This window comes from Ptychodera flava, chromosome 19, assembly GCF_041260155.1.
Source record: "Ptychodera flava strain L36383 chromosome 19, AS_Pfla_20210202, whole genome shotgun sequence".
NCBI classification, from domain to species: domain Eukaryota; kingdom Metazoa; phylum Hemichordata; class Enteropneusta; family Ptychoderidae; genus Ptychodera; species Ptychodera flava.
The window spans coordinates 23,449,974-23,467,218 of NC_091946.1; the positions used below are offsets into that span (position 1 = coordinate 23,449,974).

Genomic DNA, 17,245 nt, shown 5'->3' on the forward strand with positions numbered 1-17,245 from the left:
TTGGCAGAATGTGAGAGTGAGAATGAATGTGAGTCTACAGAGCATGAACGCCTTGGCAATGCAATTATCCATTTCACGTTCCCTTGAAGTCTCCGCCATACTTCTGCCGTCTACTGCAGTCTGTCAATGTTTCTTTTATCCGACCTTCCCATTGCCTATATATGCCAATCCCTTTCGATCGTTACGTGTGACAGAGTGACGGATTAGCTGCAGTAATTGTGGCCAACGGCACGGGCCTTTGTTTGCTGTGTTGGCTATTCAGTTCAGCCCCGGCACGAATAGCCAAACACGGCTAAGCAAGGCCCGTGTGCTACAATTATTGCAGTAAAGTGAAGGATGTGCAATGGTGACTTCAGAATCTATAGTACTGGTGCAGACTCATACGAAATACATGTACATGTACATCCTCTGCGCTGTCCAGGGTTAGCAATATGACCGTGATAAAGAGTTTTGAGGAATAGCTTTAGTTTTGACTTGTTTTAAATTATACCACCGTCCGGAGTGACTGTAATTACATTATTACTAATTACCTGTCACACGTGTGTTTCTCTACTCTCCATGGTTCAGGTGATACGACCCCATATTAATTTATTAAAATCATTATTAGAACATGAGTCTACAATAGTCTCTCGATCCGTCCATTGAGGTACCGCCATAATTCGTCCAGTTTTCAAAACAAACGCCGTTTGAAACGGCAGGGAAAACTGTCCGTACTTGATTGGGCGGTGCGCGCATGATCCGACCGGGCCGAGCTGGACACCAGAAGAATGAGCAACATTCATAATTTTGCATTTTAAAAGACCCGCTGAATATGAAATACATGTATCAGTGCCTCACCTTGTGAAAATACCACTACCTGCCACTTCTGCTAGTATGGTACGGGTACCAAGTCTTTTAGGCTAGTGTGACCCATAACATAATGATAATATCCCACAAAACGATACGGTTGGTGATTTGGCGATTGTCAAAAATCGAGCCGAGGCATCTAGTTTTCCACGATAGGATCTAGGACGGTCCCTCGATCCACAAAGCAAGGCTACAGAAGTGAACACGGGTACCCTGCGGCTGTCGTTTCTGCCTTTCCTCGGAATATGAGTATCGATGATATTATTATCGCGATAGATCCCCGAAGTCAGTTGATGGATGAACAGCGACGCAACATGTCGTACGAAAGTATGAGTCGAGACGAGAGTGGTGCATGGCGCTCAGTGCTGGTGAGATCGCGAACGACCAGTGGACTGAAGAACTAGTTTCTCCGGGATATTCTAACATTAAGAAAACGTATGAAGTTTGGATTCAATTTCGCCTTGTTTTGATTCAATTTCGCCTTGTTTTGAATATACATCGGCATTGCTACACGCGATTGTTCAATATTTCTCTTTGCTCCTTCATACTTACGAACAATATGGGTTGGACCATTAGATCTTGGGGGTAAATTTTTTGGCGGTACAAGATTTTGATTTTTTTATATTTGCATGGGATGCGTAAGTTTTTTTCCCCATTTCTATACTTAATTATCGGCAAATAGTCACGTAAATATTTTGCGAATGTAGCAAGCTGAGCTTTCTTTTGTAATTTTTGCATTGCGGTTCCCCTGAACTTCACCTTCACCCTCTCTAGAGACTTGATGATCGACCAATGAACAAACTCGTTCTTTACAGAGACTGTCGGATATAGCAGCCAATCGAATCGCCCCTTACGTACCGCAGTTTGTGCTGGGTCAGCCACATAACTTATTGCTGGCGCAAATAAACTTGGAACACCGAAGTCCCTATATACATAGGAAAACCGCTGGCGATATCCCTATATCGCCAAGTGATTAGCCAAAGCGGTATCGCTAGTGAGTTAGATCATCTTACAGTTTGTTTATCGAAAACACTGCGGGGTGCCCATACTGCATGTGTTTCATAGACAAAAAGCCATAGCAGAGGCCGTTCAATTTGCGTGAATGATGGTACAAGAAAGGATTGACGTTTTGAGTAAAGTTACTTGGGTAAATTTCGATGAGCAGGGAACCTGTTGAAGCAACCGTTTTGACAGACTTTCCCTCAAAATGAAGAAAGAGTGTAGGTGAGAAAACGGTAGGTGTTGTCATTGAGCTCGCTATCGTTTGGCTTCGTTTCGTTGTGCAGGCGTGTCATCATAAATGCCGTCATTTCCACTATCTCACAAAAATTGTAAATTACGCCCGGCATTGTGGTTAAATCTGTATTTTTAACTTTCATTTTTATAAAGTGATCAGCTTACGTTGAGGTTTACAATGTGCGTCTCTTTCTTATATGTTGTACATGAACCTTTATTCACGTTTTACACCCATCGAGCGATGTAATATCTCGAGCATGTACTTCGACAATTTCCATTCAAAGCGACAGTGTTTCCTTGAGTGAAATTCAAAGTCGCTAAATTTCTAATTTCGTTTCGAAGAAACCGGTTTGTCCATAGACCCTCGTTTCTCGAGGATCTATGCACAGTCCCTCTATGGATAGAGGGACTGTGATCTATGGTTTGTCGACCGGTGTAAAGTAGATGCGTATTCTAAGTGAGGAATAGACGGTTGTGAACATAACCAATGGTACCGCTACGTTACCGGTACGTTATCGGCCGTGCGAGTTGCTGGGTAAAACTTCCTGGCTTTGACGTTTCTTTATCCGACATGTCATAGCGAAATTCTGTGAGAACTAATACTGGCAAGGTTTCGGTTTTCGGAGAATTTCAGTGTATCAGCTGATTATCAAGTTGAAATAAAGCGCGAGCGTGGATGGTCCGACTTGTTGCTGCTGGCGCACGGCGTGGTGTGGCGGGGAATCTCTGTTACAAGCATCCAACTGTCGGCCATAACCTCTACGGTCGCCATCGACGGCTTTCGTGATTTTGAAGAATAAACTAAACCGTAGATAAAGCTAGACCTTTTCTCGGCTTTGTTTCTGAAAACCTCTCCTCAGAGGCAAAGGCGACGTAAACCGTGTCCGAGTCTCGGCCTTGACATGACACAAGAAAGTCATAGTTCAATCACATTTATTGCGTGCGTCATACAGATGATATCATTATTCATAGGGGTATCCGATTGAAGTGGGTACATACTATTCTCAAGAAACGTACGATGAAAAAGGACAGGCTAAATAAAAATGTTTCAATCATATCATCAATTGCAAAGAACGCTGAAATGCTGCAGATTTTAATCGCTATGGCAAAGTTTGTTTTTTGACCTCAACGTTATCCGATCGAGAACGTAAACTTAGTTTGACCCAAAGTTTTGAAAATGTATTTTCTGATCTCCCGCGGCATGGCCCGCAGCCCAGCCAGTGACGTCGACGTTTCGTACTTCGAATTCTGAGAGCTACATCAAATCGCCACGGTCAGCGGACAAGAAATTACTATTTTCAAATCGCTATCACCAAAAAATTACAGAGAAATGAGACAACACGGTGAGAAAAAAGGCATATCATCAATGATGTTGATAACCTACATTTTGCTTCAAAACGGGTACCTTTTCAAACCACCCAGATTCCCGATACCAACTCGCCCGAATTCATTGACAATTTGTTGGGCGAGCCAACGATATATTTTTCCTGCAAACGTAAACAGACTTGCACTGAGCACTGAAAGGAATAGTTGGCGATATCTTTACCGAAACTGAAAAAAATAGCTGAAGAAGTAGCCACCTCTCAGGCAGTACACGGCCAAGGTAAACCTGAGCGTTCATATTCGACTAATGCCAAATGGAGCATTTTCAACGAAAACGGCGATGTCTAGGCGATGACTTATTTTTAAAGTTGAAGAAAAATGCTTAAAATTTTGGTTGTGTTAGTCAATCTATCGAAATATTTTTGTAGACAGTCTCGATTATACAATCATAGACAGTCTCGATTATACCATCCATAATTAATATTTACAGACTATATCGGCAGGGGGATGTGAATTTTAACACAAGGAACGCGGTACGAACGAACGTGTAATCTCAAACAACGGGCGAGTTGGTTTCGGGCCAATATGACTAAAATCAGATGTAGGTTCCCTGGTCATTGAAATTTACCAACGTAACTTTACTCAAAACGTCAATTCTTTATTGTACCATCGTTCACGCAAAATGAACGGCCTCTGCTAAGGCGTTTTGTCTATGAGACAGCAGCATGGGCAACCCCGCAGTGTTTTCGATAAACAAAGTGTAACGATTACCGCAATGCACTATAGTCCGTAGGGCTGAGGGGCCCACCGTGCACCCCCCCCCCCCCCATAAACCTACTACTTGGGTATTTTTTTGTTCTTTGGGATCTGCTGAACTAGAAAAAGATGTTAACATTGGATATTTTGGGATGCACTACCTGTCTGCACTGGTTTTTGATTTGTATGTACCGCAAAAAATGGCGAAAAATGGGTAGGGGTAGGGGGTACTATATCCTCCCCTAAATCGAGTAAACTAGCATGAAATAGCACAAACCTTACATTTTTGGAAAGCTCAGATACTGCTCTTTCTGAGGAATACCAACTTTAGCAAAATTAATTTGTGTACATAGAATAGGACGACTTTAAATGAATTTTTTGACAATTTGAAATTTTTTACCCAAAATACCATGTAACAATTGTGATTTACTTTTTATTAAGCAAAATTTTCACAACTTTTTGTGTTTAAATTATTCATTCCGACATATTAAACAAGAAAAAAAGTGTTAACATCAGATATTTAACTATACACTACTTCTCTGGCGTCCATTTTGAATTGCGTGTATCTGTATGGGGTGTGCAAAAGCTAGGGGTAGGGGTACAACATTCTTTCCTTGATGAAGTAAACTGACTTGAAATGCCATATACCTTATAGTTTTAGAAAGCTTAGATACTGGTCTTTCTAAAATGCATAAGGTTTTAGTAAAAAAATATGACGTCATAGAATTGGATAACTTTAAATCGATTTTTTTCTGGTAATTCAGCAATTTTAACCGGAAGAAAATACGAAAACTATTGTTTCCTCCCAATGAAGCAAATCAAACAGATTGATGGATGTTATTTACTAATTGCAATGTGCTGAAGAAGAAAATAAATGTCAAAATTGGGTATTTACAATGCATTATTGTCTCCACTCACTAAAATTGCAAGTTTTGCTACATTGGTATATCGTGAATGGGCATTTTATTGTTATGCAATGAAATAATGCACAGCCTTAAAAAGAAGACTTTAAAACGCACACACATAGTCATATTGCCATTTTCTCCTTAAAGTAAATAGATTGTTGATGACTGTCTATTTTTATAATTTACTTTTTAAATATTTTTTTATAAAATGATTTTGATAAGACGTATTTGGAAAATTGTCTATGCCTCCTTGTCTTACTTATACAGCAAGCATTACTAACAATCTATTAGGCCGTGGGCTAGAGGGGGCGTCTACGTGCACCTCCCCCCCCCCCGCAAAGGATAACAAACCTGTAGTTTTCAGAAGCCTTGGATCCCTAGAATAAGAAATAGGATTTTAACAGACAAAACATAGGGACTCAATAGCTGTTACGGTCATGTTTGAAGGGTACCGCAAAATCACGATTTTGTGACCCACATGGATTTTTGTCCAACCTGTCTTCATGTACGTCATCTGCTGAGCTTACTGTTTAACATGACCTGGCTTATGGGGTATCATTAGAAAGGTGATTTATTCTTCTTGAAAATGGTATATAGCAATATGCAATATACTGTATAGTTTTCATGAAATAGGGCCATAATTTACCCCATACCCCAAAGTTTATGTCGCAAATTACTGTCAAAACTAATCTAAATTCTACCAATTATTTACCTAGACATAATACAAAGAGCAATGCTGTGTATTAACTTTGTGTTATTTGCTACAGGTACATGTAAGAAACCTGAAATAAACTTTTGACAGAAAAAATATTGGGATCCTGTAGCTGTAACAGTCATATTTTGAAGGGTTCCGCAAAATCACAGTATTACTGAATCACATTCGTTTTTGTTAAACCTGTCTTCTTGTAAGTCTTCTGCTGAGCTTATTTTGAACATAAAGAGGCATATGCGGTATCATTTGAAAGTTAATTTACTTTTCTTTAAAATGATATATTGCAATATGCAATATCTTCTATAGTATTCATGAAATGAGACCAAAACTTACCCCATACCCCAAAGTTTTATGTCGCAAGTTACAGTCAAAACTTATGTCAAATTCTACCAATTATTTTCCTAGACACTTTACAAAAGGCAATGCTTTGTATAAAATGTATTTTATTTGGTACAGGGACATGTCAAAATATGAGTTAGACTTTTAACAGACAAAATATTAGGATTGAATGACTGTTACTTGCATGATTTGAAGGGTATTACCGACTCGCATATGTTTTTGTTTAATTTGTCGTCTTTTAAGTCATCTGCTGAGCTTACATTTTACCATAACCTAGCTTATGGGCTGCCGTTAGAAAGACAATTTATTTGGCTTTAAAATGACATATTGTAACATACAATATCTTCTATAGTTTTCATGAAATAGGACCAAACCTTACCCCATACCCCAAAGTTTTATGTCGTAAATTACTCTCAAAACTAGTATTTAATTTTGAAAAATTCTATAAAAAAAGACAAACTTTGTATGAAACCTATTTTATTTGTTACAGAGACATTTCCAACTATGAAAGATACCATTAACGGGATAATTATTGCGATTTAATAGCTGTTAGCATCATAGTTTGAAGGATAGCAGGATATGTTGCTGAAACCCGTGAAATTTTATTAAACAGGTTTCCATGAAATTTATCTGCCAAGCTTTATTTTGTCCATAACCCAAATTGTAGGGTATCATTACAAAGATTTTATCACTCTTATTTTTAGCATATCATAAAGTGCATTATATCATCTTTAAGTTGTAATGACATAGCAAAAACCTCATCACCCCAGCCCTTAGTTTGATTTGCAAACTACATCTGTTCTAAAACTTTGCAGTTTGCGAATTTGGGATATTGGGTAAGTTTTGGTCCTATTTCATAAAAATATTGAAGATATTGCATATTACAATATGTCGGTCGCTTTCTGGCAAAATTGTCTTTCTAATGATAGCCCATAGATAGGTTACAGTAAAAAGTAAGCTTAGCAGACGACTTACAAGATGACACATTTAACAAAAACACTTACAAGTGGGCAAGACTGTAACTTTACGGTACCCTTCAAACATGACAGCAGCAACCATTCAATCCCAGTATTTTGTCTATTAAAAGTCTATCTCATATTTGTGACATGTCTCTGTAGCAAATAAAACAGATTTCATACAAATCATTGTCTTTTGTAATATGTCTAGGTAAAAGTTTGGTAGAATTTGAAATCAGTAGTGACAGTAATTTGCAATATAAACTTAGGGGTATGGGGTAAGTTTTGGTCTTACTTCCTGAACACTAAAGAAGATATTGTATATTTCAATATGTCATATCAAAGAAAAAAAACCTTTTTAATGATACCCAAAAACCAACTTATGTTAAAAAATAAGCTCAGCAGATGAATTACAATAAGACAGGTTAAACAAAAACGTATGCGAGTTGACAATACCATGATTTTGTGGTACCCTTCAAAATATTACTGTTACGGCTACAGCATCACAATATTTTTCTGTTAAAAGTTCGTTTCAAGTTTCTAACATGAACCTGTGGCAAATAAACTAAATTTAATACAAATCATTGCCCTTTGTATTATGTCCCGGTAAATAGTTGGCAGAATTTGAGATTAGTTTTGACTGTTATTTTGAACATAAAACTTTGGGGGTGGGGTAAGTTGTGGTCCTATTTCATGAAAACTGTAAAAGATATTGCATATTGCAATATATTATTTTAAAGAAGAGTAAATTAACTTTTAATGACGCCCAACTTGCCACGTTATGATAAAAAATAAGCTCAGTAGGCGACTTACAAGAAGACAGGTTTAACGAAAATGTATGCGAGTTGGCAATACTGTGATTTTGCAGTACCATTCAAAATATGACTGTTACAGCTACAGCATCCAGATATTTTTGTATTAAAAGTTTATTTCAAGTTTATAACATGTACCTGTATCAAATAAAACAATTTGATACGCAGCATTGCCTTTTGTATAATGTCAAGGTAAATAATTGGTAGAATTTAAGATTAGTTTTGACAGTAATTTACGACATAAAACTTTGGGGTATGGGTAAGGTTTGGTCCTATTTCATGAAAACTATACAGTATATTGCATATTGCTATATACCATTTTCAAGAAGAATAAATCACCTTTTTAATGATACCCCAAAAACCAACTTATGTTAAAAAATAAGCTCAGCAGATGAATTACAATAAGACAGGTTAAACAAAAACGTATGCGAGTTGACAATACCATGATTTTGCGGTACCCTTCAAAACATGACCGTAACAGCTATTGAGTCCCTATATTTTGTCTGTTAAAATCCTATTTCTTATTCTAGGGATCCCAAGGCTTCTGAAAAATACAGGTTTGTTATCCTGTGCGGGGGGGGGGGAGGTGCACGTAGACGCCCCCTCTAGCCCACGGCCTAATAGATTGTTAGTAATGCTTGCTGTATAAGTAAGACAAGGAGGCATAGACAATTTTCCAAATACGTCTTATCAAAATCATTTTATAAAAAAATATTTAAAAAGTAAATTATAAAAATAGACAGTCATCAACAATCTATTGACTTTAAGGAGAAAATGGCAATATGACTATGTGTGTGCGTTTTAAAGTCTTCTTTTTAAGGCTGTGCATTATTTCATTGCATAACAATAAAATGCCCATTCACGATATACCAATGTAGCAAAACTTGCAATTTTAGTGAGTAGAGACAATAATGCATTGTAAATACCCAATTTTGACATTTATTTTCTTCTTCAGCACATTGCAATTAGTAAATAACATCCATCAATCTGTTTGATTTGCTTCATTGGGAGGAAACAATAGTTTTCGTATTTTCTTCCGGTTAAAATTGCTGAATTACCAGAAAAAGTCGATTTAAAGTCATCCAATTCTATGACGTCATATTTTTTTACTAAAACCTTATGCATTTTAGAAAGACCAGTATCTAAGCTTTCTAAAACTATAAGGTATATGGCATTTCAAGCCAGTTTACTTCATCAAGGAAAGAATGTTGTACCCCTACCCCTAGCTTTTGCACACCCCATACAGATACACGCAATTCAAAATGGACGCCAGAGAAGTAGTGTATAGTTAAATATCTGATGTTAACACTTTTTTCTTGTTTAATATGTCGGAATGAATAATTTAAACACAAAAAGTTGTGAAAATTTTGCTTAATAAAAAGTAAATCACAATTGTTACATGGTATTTTGGGTAAAAAATTTCAAAATTGTCAAAAAAATTCATTTTAAAGTCGTCCTATTCTATGTACACAAATTAATTTTGCTAAAGTTGGTATTCCTCAGAAAGAGCAGTATCTGAGCTTTCCAAAAATGTAAGGTTTGTGCTATTCATGCTAGTTTACTCGATTTAGGGGAGGATATAGTACCCCCTACCCCTACCCATTTTTCGCCATTTTTTGCGGTACATACAAATCAAAAACCAGTGCAGACAGGTAGTGCATCCCAAAATATCCAATGTTAACATCTTTTTTCTAGTTCAGCAGATCCCAAAGAACAAAAAATACCCAAGTAGTAGGTTTATGGGGGGGGGGGTGCACGGTGGGCCCCTCCAGCCCACGGACTACTAGCCGATACCGCTGTTGGCTGATTACTGGCGATATAGGGATATTCCCAACGGTTTTCCTATGTATATAGGGACTTCGGTGTTCCAAGTTTATAAAAACTATCCACTGTTGATTGACCAATCAGAGTGCTCAATTCAGGGTGTTTTATTTACACGTAAAGCCCTGGTCACCAAATTCCAGAAACGAATGACAGCGCCGTAGTAAAGTACTGTCCAATCAAAAGTGAACATGTCATATTCTGTAGACATCTGGTACGTTTTAATATTCAAATTTGGTAATACAGCGGAAACCAGCTGCAACACAAAATCTGCTGTGCCCTAGGGCATTTATATAATGTGCCCTCGGGCATTATAGGATGTTCCATTACATTGGAAGGCTATTTCACAAATAAAAGTTTTAATTCATATCCTAAACATGTTACATTGACAAAGGGGACGGTTGACGTAAATACATTGAAAACGAAAATATATCAGTTAGGGGCGATAGTTTTTAAGTCGGATAAAACCCTCATACTCGGCTCTTCTGGTATATAAAGTCCAACCCTACGATAAAATGTCTCGGCCTGCGGCCTCGACATTTTATCGTTGGGTTGGACTTTATATACCAGAAGAGCCCTCGTACTCGGGCTTTATCCTATAACTTTACGACACACGTAGAATAATGACAATAACTCGCAACCATAGGAAACACTTTGAGAGGGGAATAAGTAAAAAGTTGTTGCTATCATATCATTCTTCTTCTTCATTCTAAAGCTTGAAAGCAGTAGTTCAAAAAACGTCACGGATCGCTTCGCTTTTTCGGAAACAAAGTAGGCTTGTAAGACTATGAAGACATAGTTTCCAAATACGACATAGGCCTAAGCTTATCTTTTACAGAAATGTTTCGTGGAATAAACGAACTATCACAAATGCTACGTGACAGCATTCCTAACTTAACTGATAAGGTGATTCGGTAGCTTTACTGGATTACTATTTGTGTCCACACTTTTGGGCAATTCTTGATGGGTGTAGCATGCTAGCATAGCAGGGTATGCGCAACAATTCCTAGATGTGGAAACGCAGCTATCTGTGGCGGGGTAGCGCATATAGCGTGCGTCTATGCGCCCATGCGGGTCATCAAAAGGTCAACCCCATGGCGGGGTTGACCTTTTGATGACCCGCCACAGACACCTGCGTTTCCACATCTAAGTAATTCCGGACATGATTACTTATATTCGTGGTTCAAGATGGTCCTTCCTGAAATTGTAATTTTTGTGTTTATGCGACCTGGTTACATTGTATGATTCGCATCATTGGGTTTCGTTTTGACGTCATATTATGATTGGAAACATGATAAATATTAAAATTCTCTAATCTCTTTGTATTTTGTTGATGTACGTGCAAAAGTACCTGTAGACAATTTATGGTGTCATTATTGTAATTAAAAATGTAAGAGTCCAAACTTTCTATGTTTATTTTGGATATGTAAACAAACGAACAAATTATGGGCCTTTTAAAATAACTTTGCTGTTGAATTAAAACTGCGTTAATAATTTACCGAATGGAAACACACTTTTTTGAGTACGTGTAGACTTACACCTGTACCCACTTTTAATACTGTTAATTAAGCCCATCGTACACCTGATGCAGTCGGAAATTGTTTGTATAAAGGCAAAACAAGCTTTACTAAGGGTTGTACATGGCAATTCACGATTGGCATCGTGAAATAAAATGAAAGTATAAGATACCAACTTGAATGTCTTTGTGTTTTGGTCGCACGGCAGGGCATTGGAAGCAAATCCCGTAAGGCCATCACGGTTTACATAGACTCTTTACCATAATAGCGTCGTAGGTTCGCAAGGAAAGCCATGTGATTTTCAATTGACTGGTTTTTTTTTCAAAACCAGTTTTTTGAAACCCTTGCAGATAATTTCGACACGCTACACATATACCATGATGATTTCAGTTGACTCCAACTCTCAGAATATCGAAGCTGCACTGAAGCTGATCAGGAAGCAAGCCCTTGCGGCTCAAGTTCTTCGAATAAACGCAACTGCAACATGAGCTTGCCTTCCGACCTTTATGTTTAATCCCTGTACTGTCAGTCCGCGATCGCTGAAACATTTAAAATTCGAGTATGCTGATTGAACCAATGGTTGTACGGCAGCTGTTATAAGTAAAGGATCACTTAAAAAATCGTACCCCAAAATGCATAGACGATCAATTTTGACGCAAAGAGGATAACGCCACCGATGTTCGTTTATTGAATAAACTTTGCTTTTTTGTGATGGAAATCTTGTCTCCGAACTCGGCGAAACGTTTGTATCGCCGCCGTTTTGTTTTTTGAACTTCCTCGCCTTCTATAATGCATACAGCGCCCTTCGCCGTGTATGATTGAACCACGAGCGACTGTGAAGAAAACGATAACCCACTTCATGTTCTCGGGGATCTGATGTATGTTGCGATAGTTCGCTGCCATTTTGGCAAATAAGACAAAACCTCATTCAAGTTGATTAACATCATTCATCAGATTAAGTTTGGAATTTTAAAGTTCTTTACGCATAAACTTAATAATGTGAAAAGTTGTGGCTTTTTTGTGTTTTTTATGAACTACACGAATGATTAAACACTTAAAAATGTAAATAAGAAAAACAGTCCTTGTTGGTAATAAAATTTGAGCAAGAATAACTACTAACTTTAGATTTGCATTTCTTTTATGAGTTTCGTCTGAAAAGTAATTTTACCGACCCCTATGACTTATCTTGGGAAATATGTTCTTGTCCAACGTAAACGTCACTTTTAGTATATTTTCTTACTACAGATACTTTCAAATTGATAAGATTCCTTTTAAGATTTCTTTCAGCTTTGAGGCTGAATCACTCTTCATCCTACGACCGGAGATTCAATCTACTATTAGACAATATGTTGAACCCATCATGTGCCTCACTCATGACTCATGATTTTTTTCACGCCAAAACTGCTTCATTAATGGGAAATCTCATCTTCCCAAATCAGGGACATTTCTACCTTCGACAGAGACACTTCACGTAACTAGACTCGGACTCAACGCCGTTAAAGTGCTGTCTCTCACCTATTAAAGTGACAGACAGCTAGCTCATTTCGGCACTGTCAGGGTGTAACTGCGGTCTATCATCAGTACTAAGAAGTGCTCTAGACGACTTCGTCTTTCGAACACTTTTTTATGCATGCATCGTGACACCGCCTTGCGATATCGCCCAGTAATGACGTCTTACAAATCCACATTGCTAAATCTGCCGCAACATCACATTATCCGATCGATCCAGCCACAGTATTTTCGATTTTTGAATTCCACATTTGAGCTCAATTAGGGAAGGAACATATAACACAGACGTTCAGCATTTTCAATAATCATGTGAAAGAAATGGAAGGCTATACATTATGTTTTGGCGAATAGGGTAACTGATGATAACGTCATTTGTTAATTTTTCATTATATCGGCTGCATTCAAGTTCAAAAACACCTGGGGGAGGGGCGGGAGAATAAAAAAAACCAAAACGTTCTCTGAATTTTTCAAATGCCTCCCCTAACGAACTCAAAACACGGCTTTCTGATTTGCTATAATTTTGAAACCCCCTTCAAATTAAAATCGGTCTGACATTGGAATGGACAGAATAATCGGTGTGTGTATGAGTATGGGTGTGTTTTTCTTCGAGGGAAGGAGATCACTGTTTTAACATATTTCCTCTTACAGGAAAACTTCATCTTGTAAGACAGAAAAAAACAGCGACCACATAAAAAAGATTTTGAAACATGATGCAACATGATGGGCTCCTGCCACCTGTCAGGGAAACTGAACGTTATTAACATAAGCATAAAGATAACTGAAAAAAAAGATAACTGTATGAAAGGGACATTTTAGCTGTATCTTGTGGCCAATTTTTCCGCATGTTTTGTTCTGTGTAACAACTTCAGTTTTTCGTTCTACTCCCCTCAGCATGCTAGAATAACAAATATTCTGTTTGGCAAAAATACTCTGTAAAGACCGTGACCACTGTTATTGATGACAAATGAATTCTCTCTATTCTGGACTTCATTCAACAATGCTGACTGTACGTATATGGCTTTGTTGATAAGGAAGCCAAAAGCTGGACTTTTCATCACGCTTCAGGGAGTAGAACAAGAAATTGCAGTAGATACACAAAACAACAACAAAAAATAGCCCAATTTTACAGCTATAAGTGGAGTAAAGTCACTCTTGGTTAATGTAAATGGCCTATTCTAATCCATAAACCTGAGTTGTTCCTGAAAGGCCATGTCACAGTGTATAGACTGTTCCAATTATTTTGTCTCAGTGTGACTTCCACTCTTCAGCGCCAATGTATGTAAAGAGAGTCTCCAAAGTTGTTTTCAAATTTCAGTACGGTTATCAAAGCTGATATTTGGTCTAACAACCTTAAAGGGCCAGTAATGCTAACTTTGATAATTTTTTCATGATTTTTACTTTGTATTCCCCTCAGCAACTTCTTTTTCTACTCCCCGGATGAATTTTTAAACACCCATTACTTGTTAACTTGGCGTCTATATGTGTAAAATGCATTGTCATTGTTTATATTTGACTTCTAGTCCGGGCCAGATGTCACTTTTCAACGATAATAGACTATAACAATGCGGTTTTCACACGTAAGCGTAAGGGCTTTTTCACTTTTTATTTACAAGACAACCTAACACTAACGCCGACAGGGGGCGTTGGGAACTGTTCTCGCGGACTCTGATCAGGGGCGGTGCTGGGCCAGCGGAAACGTTGCATTGAGAACCCCACTCTTTGCAGTGAGAACAAATATAGTCATATCAATCAGACACAGTTTAGATCCCCCTTTAGTCCCAAAATTCTTTCAAATTCCCAAACATATCCTCATGATATTTTAAAATCCCCGTCGATTATCTCACCTACAGAGGTCAGTGAATGCAGCCAAATGTCATGATGTTATCTATTAGGATCTTGACAGTGTTCAATAATCCAGTTTACTGTAGAAGTATTATGAGGAGCAAGTTCAGTTTTGATGGAATTCAAACAATATGTACACTCTTCTTGCGTTATGATATAACAACGCCATCCAATCTGAAAACGTGTTATGAAGGAACTAGTCACAGCTACGTTTAGTTGCTTTGAACATGGAGGTAGCACCATGCTTTCAATAACTGCAAGACTGCAGAATTTTGAAATGAAAATTAATTAGTACCATAAATTAACTCGCGACCTACGTACCCTGTTTCTTGGAAAGCATGTAATCCCAATCACACGATTTTTAATAGGCCTTTTTGATGGAGGGGTGACTATACACAATCGGCCATGCTTCTAAGAGGACTCATTCTCGCGAGCCAAAGCTTCATTTCTACCCCACGATGATAAGCAAAGGTCACGCGGTATGACGATTCTATTTTACCAGTAACTGCACATGTTATGAAATACACAATCTCAAATCGAACATAAGGTGCTGATACTGTGATAGTGTGACATGCTAGGGAGTGGAAATTCCAGAGCAAGTTTACATATGCTGGTGGACCACTTGCCTCAACTGTGCTCAGAAAAGACTCACACAGATCCAACTGCTGTACTTGGCCAAAATTCCTGACAAGGCGCTGTGGCTCGGGGTTTTTTTTCTCTATTCACGGCATCCCATTCTAATATATAGTGTTGCAGGCAGTGTTCGCCTGTGAGTTATGATTAGTGACTGTCATATATTAATCATTGTATTATACATGCTTTACCTGTGCCGTGCTTGTTTTTACTTACACTCGCCATGGAGGTAGCTCATGCCCTCACTATCTCTGTATTACATTTCAAAGAAAACAGTCCATATCTGTTAATTACCCTCCTAATATCCTGCAATTATTTGATCTACAGATACTAACGGGGGGGGGGGGGGTAATCGCCCTGACCATGGAGGTAGGAAGAGACTACCTCCATGCCCTGACCAAATATTAGCAGCTTTTGCTGTGGGTCCATAGCTGTGGTGTTTTCAGACGGGAATCCTGCCTTTTACGGGCTGGTATTGACTTTTACGATATGTGGTGGCGGGGCTAAAATCGTAAAAGTCAAAACCAGGTAGGAATCCGGTCTTAAAACACCATAGCTATGGCCCCACAGCTATAGCAGCTCATGCATGAGGTCAGTCTTTCACCTTATTGACTGCTAACGAGTTATTGATCATAAGTCCTGAGCGAATACTGCCTGCAATAAAGGACAGTGGAAGCGAGGCTGTATGTGTGTAATCACTAACGTCAGTAGTGACGCCGTATTGATCGCTAACGTCTTCAGTAACAACAGTGTGATCAGCATTGGTAATCGGACACGATTTTTCGATATGTTGACAAACTCATGCACCAAATTTAGCAAGTATTTAATGTAAGGAGGGGGGGGGGAGGGGGTTAGAAGCAGCAAATGCAAGTCCCCCCATGTATAGTTGATGTGGGAGCACCTCCGATGGGTGAGAGAAGGCGCAAGGGAGTCTCGCTCTATCTCCGTGTTCCGTGGAAGCTTGTTGACCAGCCATTTGAGTTACTTTTCTCTACGGAGCTAGCTTTCTAGTTTCTAGCTCCATGTTTTCTCCATCGTGTCCATGCATGTGAAAAACCCCACGCTTCATGTTATAAAGTAGATGTGACGATTAATCAATCAAGCAATTAATTGGTAACAATCTGCATAATTACAAGCAAGTCACAGATCGTGTTTCGTGCCGTCACAATATACTGTATTCCCCATGGAGCTATGAAAGAGATGACCCATGAGCCGCCTTTGATACGACTGTCCTTGGCGATAGAAGTGGCATCTCGCCCACTGCGCTCATACATATACCCTATGCATGCTAGGCGGGTTCCAAATTGTATAAATTGAACTTGGAATACCATGTACATGATACACGTAGACGGGTCTATTCCTACACGTACTATGCTTTTGCATGTAAAGCTGTATGTCGTTGATAACGACCCCTCACACTTCAGTTTGAACACGCAGGTCTGACGCGAGAAAGTGGCTTGACTATAGGAAACCTATAGAACCTTGGGAAAAGTGACTGCAGACGAACTAAAGCTGGAATACAGGTTATTAACCGTAAATAAACCGTTCTCGTTCAAATTTTAAGCATGGGGCACACAGTCTTGGGGTACACGACGGTTCGTCGTGTACCTAAACACTAACGTCAGTATCACTGAGATGGGAAATAAAAAATATGCGACCAGTCGTCGTCTTACCGTTGCAGAAGGTGCTCGCCGAATGGTTCCATTGTCGACAGCTATAGGCAGCGTCGACAAGAACTGTTCTTGTCGACAGTTTGCTCACCCCTCCTTTAGCGGCCGAAACGTCGCTGTATTTTGTCGAACGGTTGTAGTTTCTTAATTTGCAAATATTAATGAGATCACCATGATGGGGCGGTGGAAACACGTAAACAAAACTAAGGACAATCTTTCGATGCTTGTATCCACACATTAACAACCATGTTACGTAATCCACGTTAGGTCGTAGGTCAACGGAAGATTCGACGATAGGGAGTCAAGTTCAGGAGCATAAATCAGGGGCAGCCAAGAAAGCTGTTCGTACACGATGGTTTTCATATGCG

The 17,245-nt window shown here is 38.7% G+C and overlaps 1 protein-coding gene across 2 annotated transcripts in view; it reads right to left on the reverse strand.

Annotated features, from left to right (window-relative positions):
* Positions 1–17,017, reverse strand: part of LOC139118967 (beta-galactoside alpha-2,6-sialyltransferase 1-like) — a 37,949-nt gene extending 20,932 nt beyond the window's left edge. The window contains exon 1 of one of the 2 annotated variants that reach the window (XM_070682565.1): positions 838–1,306. The gene's annotated coding sequence lies outside the window, so the exon portion shown is untranslated. Of the gene's footprint in view, positions 1–837; positions 1,307–16,880 lie in introns of those variants that run through there. The other variant, XM_070682564.1, reaches the window with a different exon arrangement.
* Between the last annotated feature and the right edge of the window lie 228 nt (positions 17,018–17,245).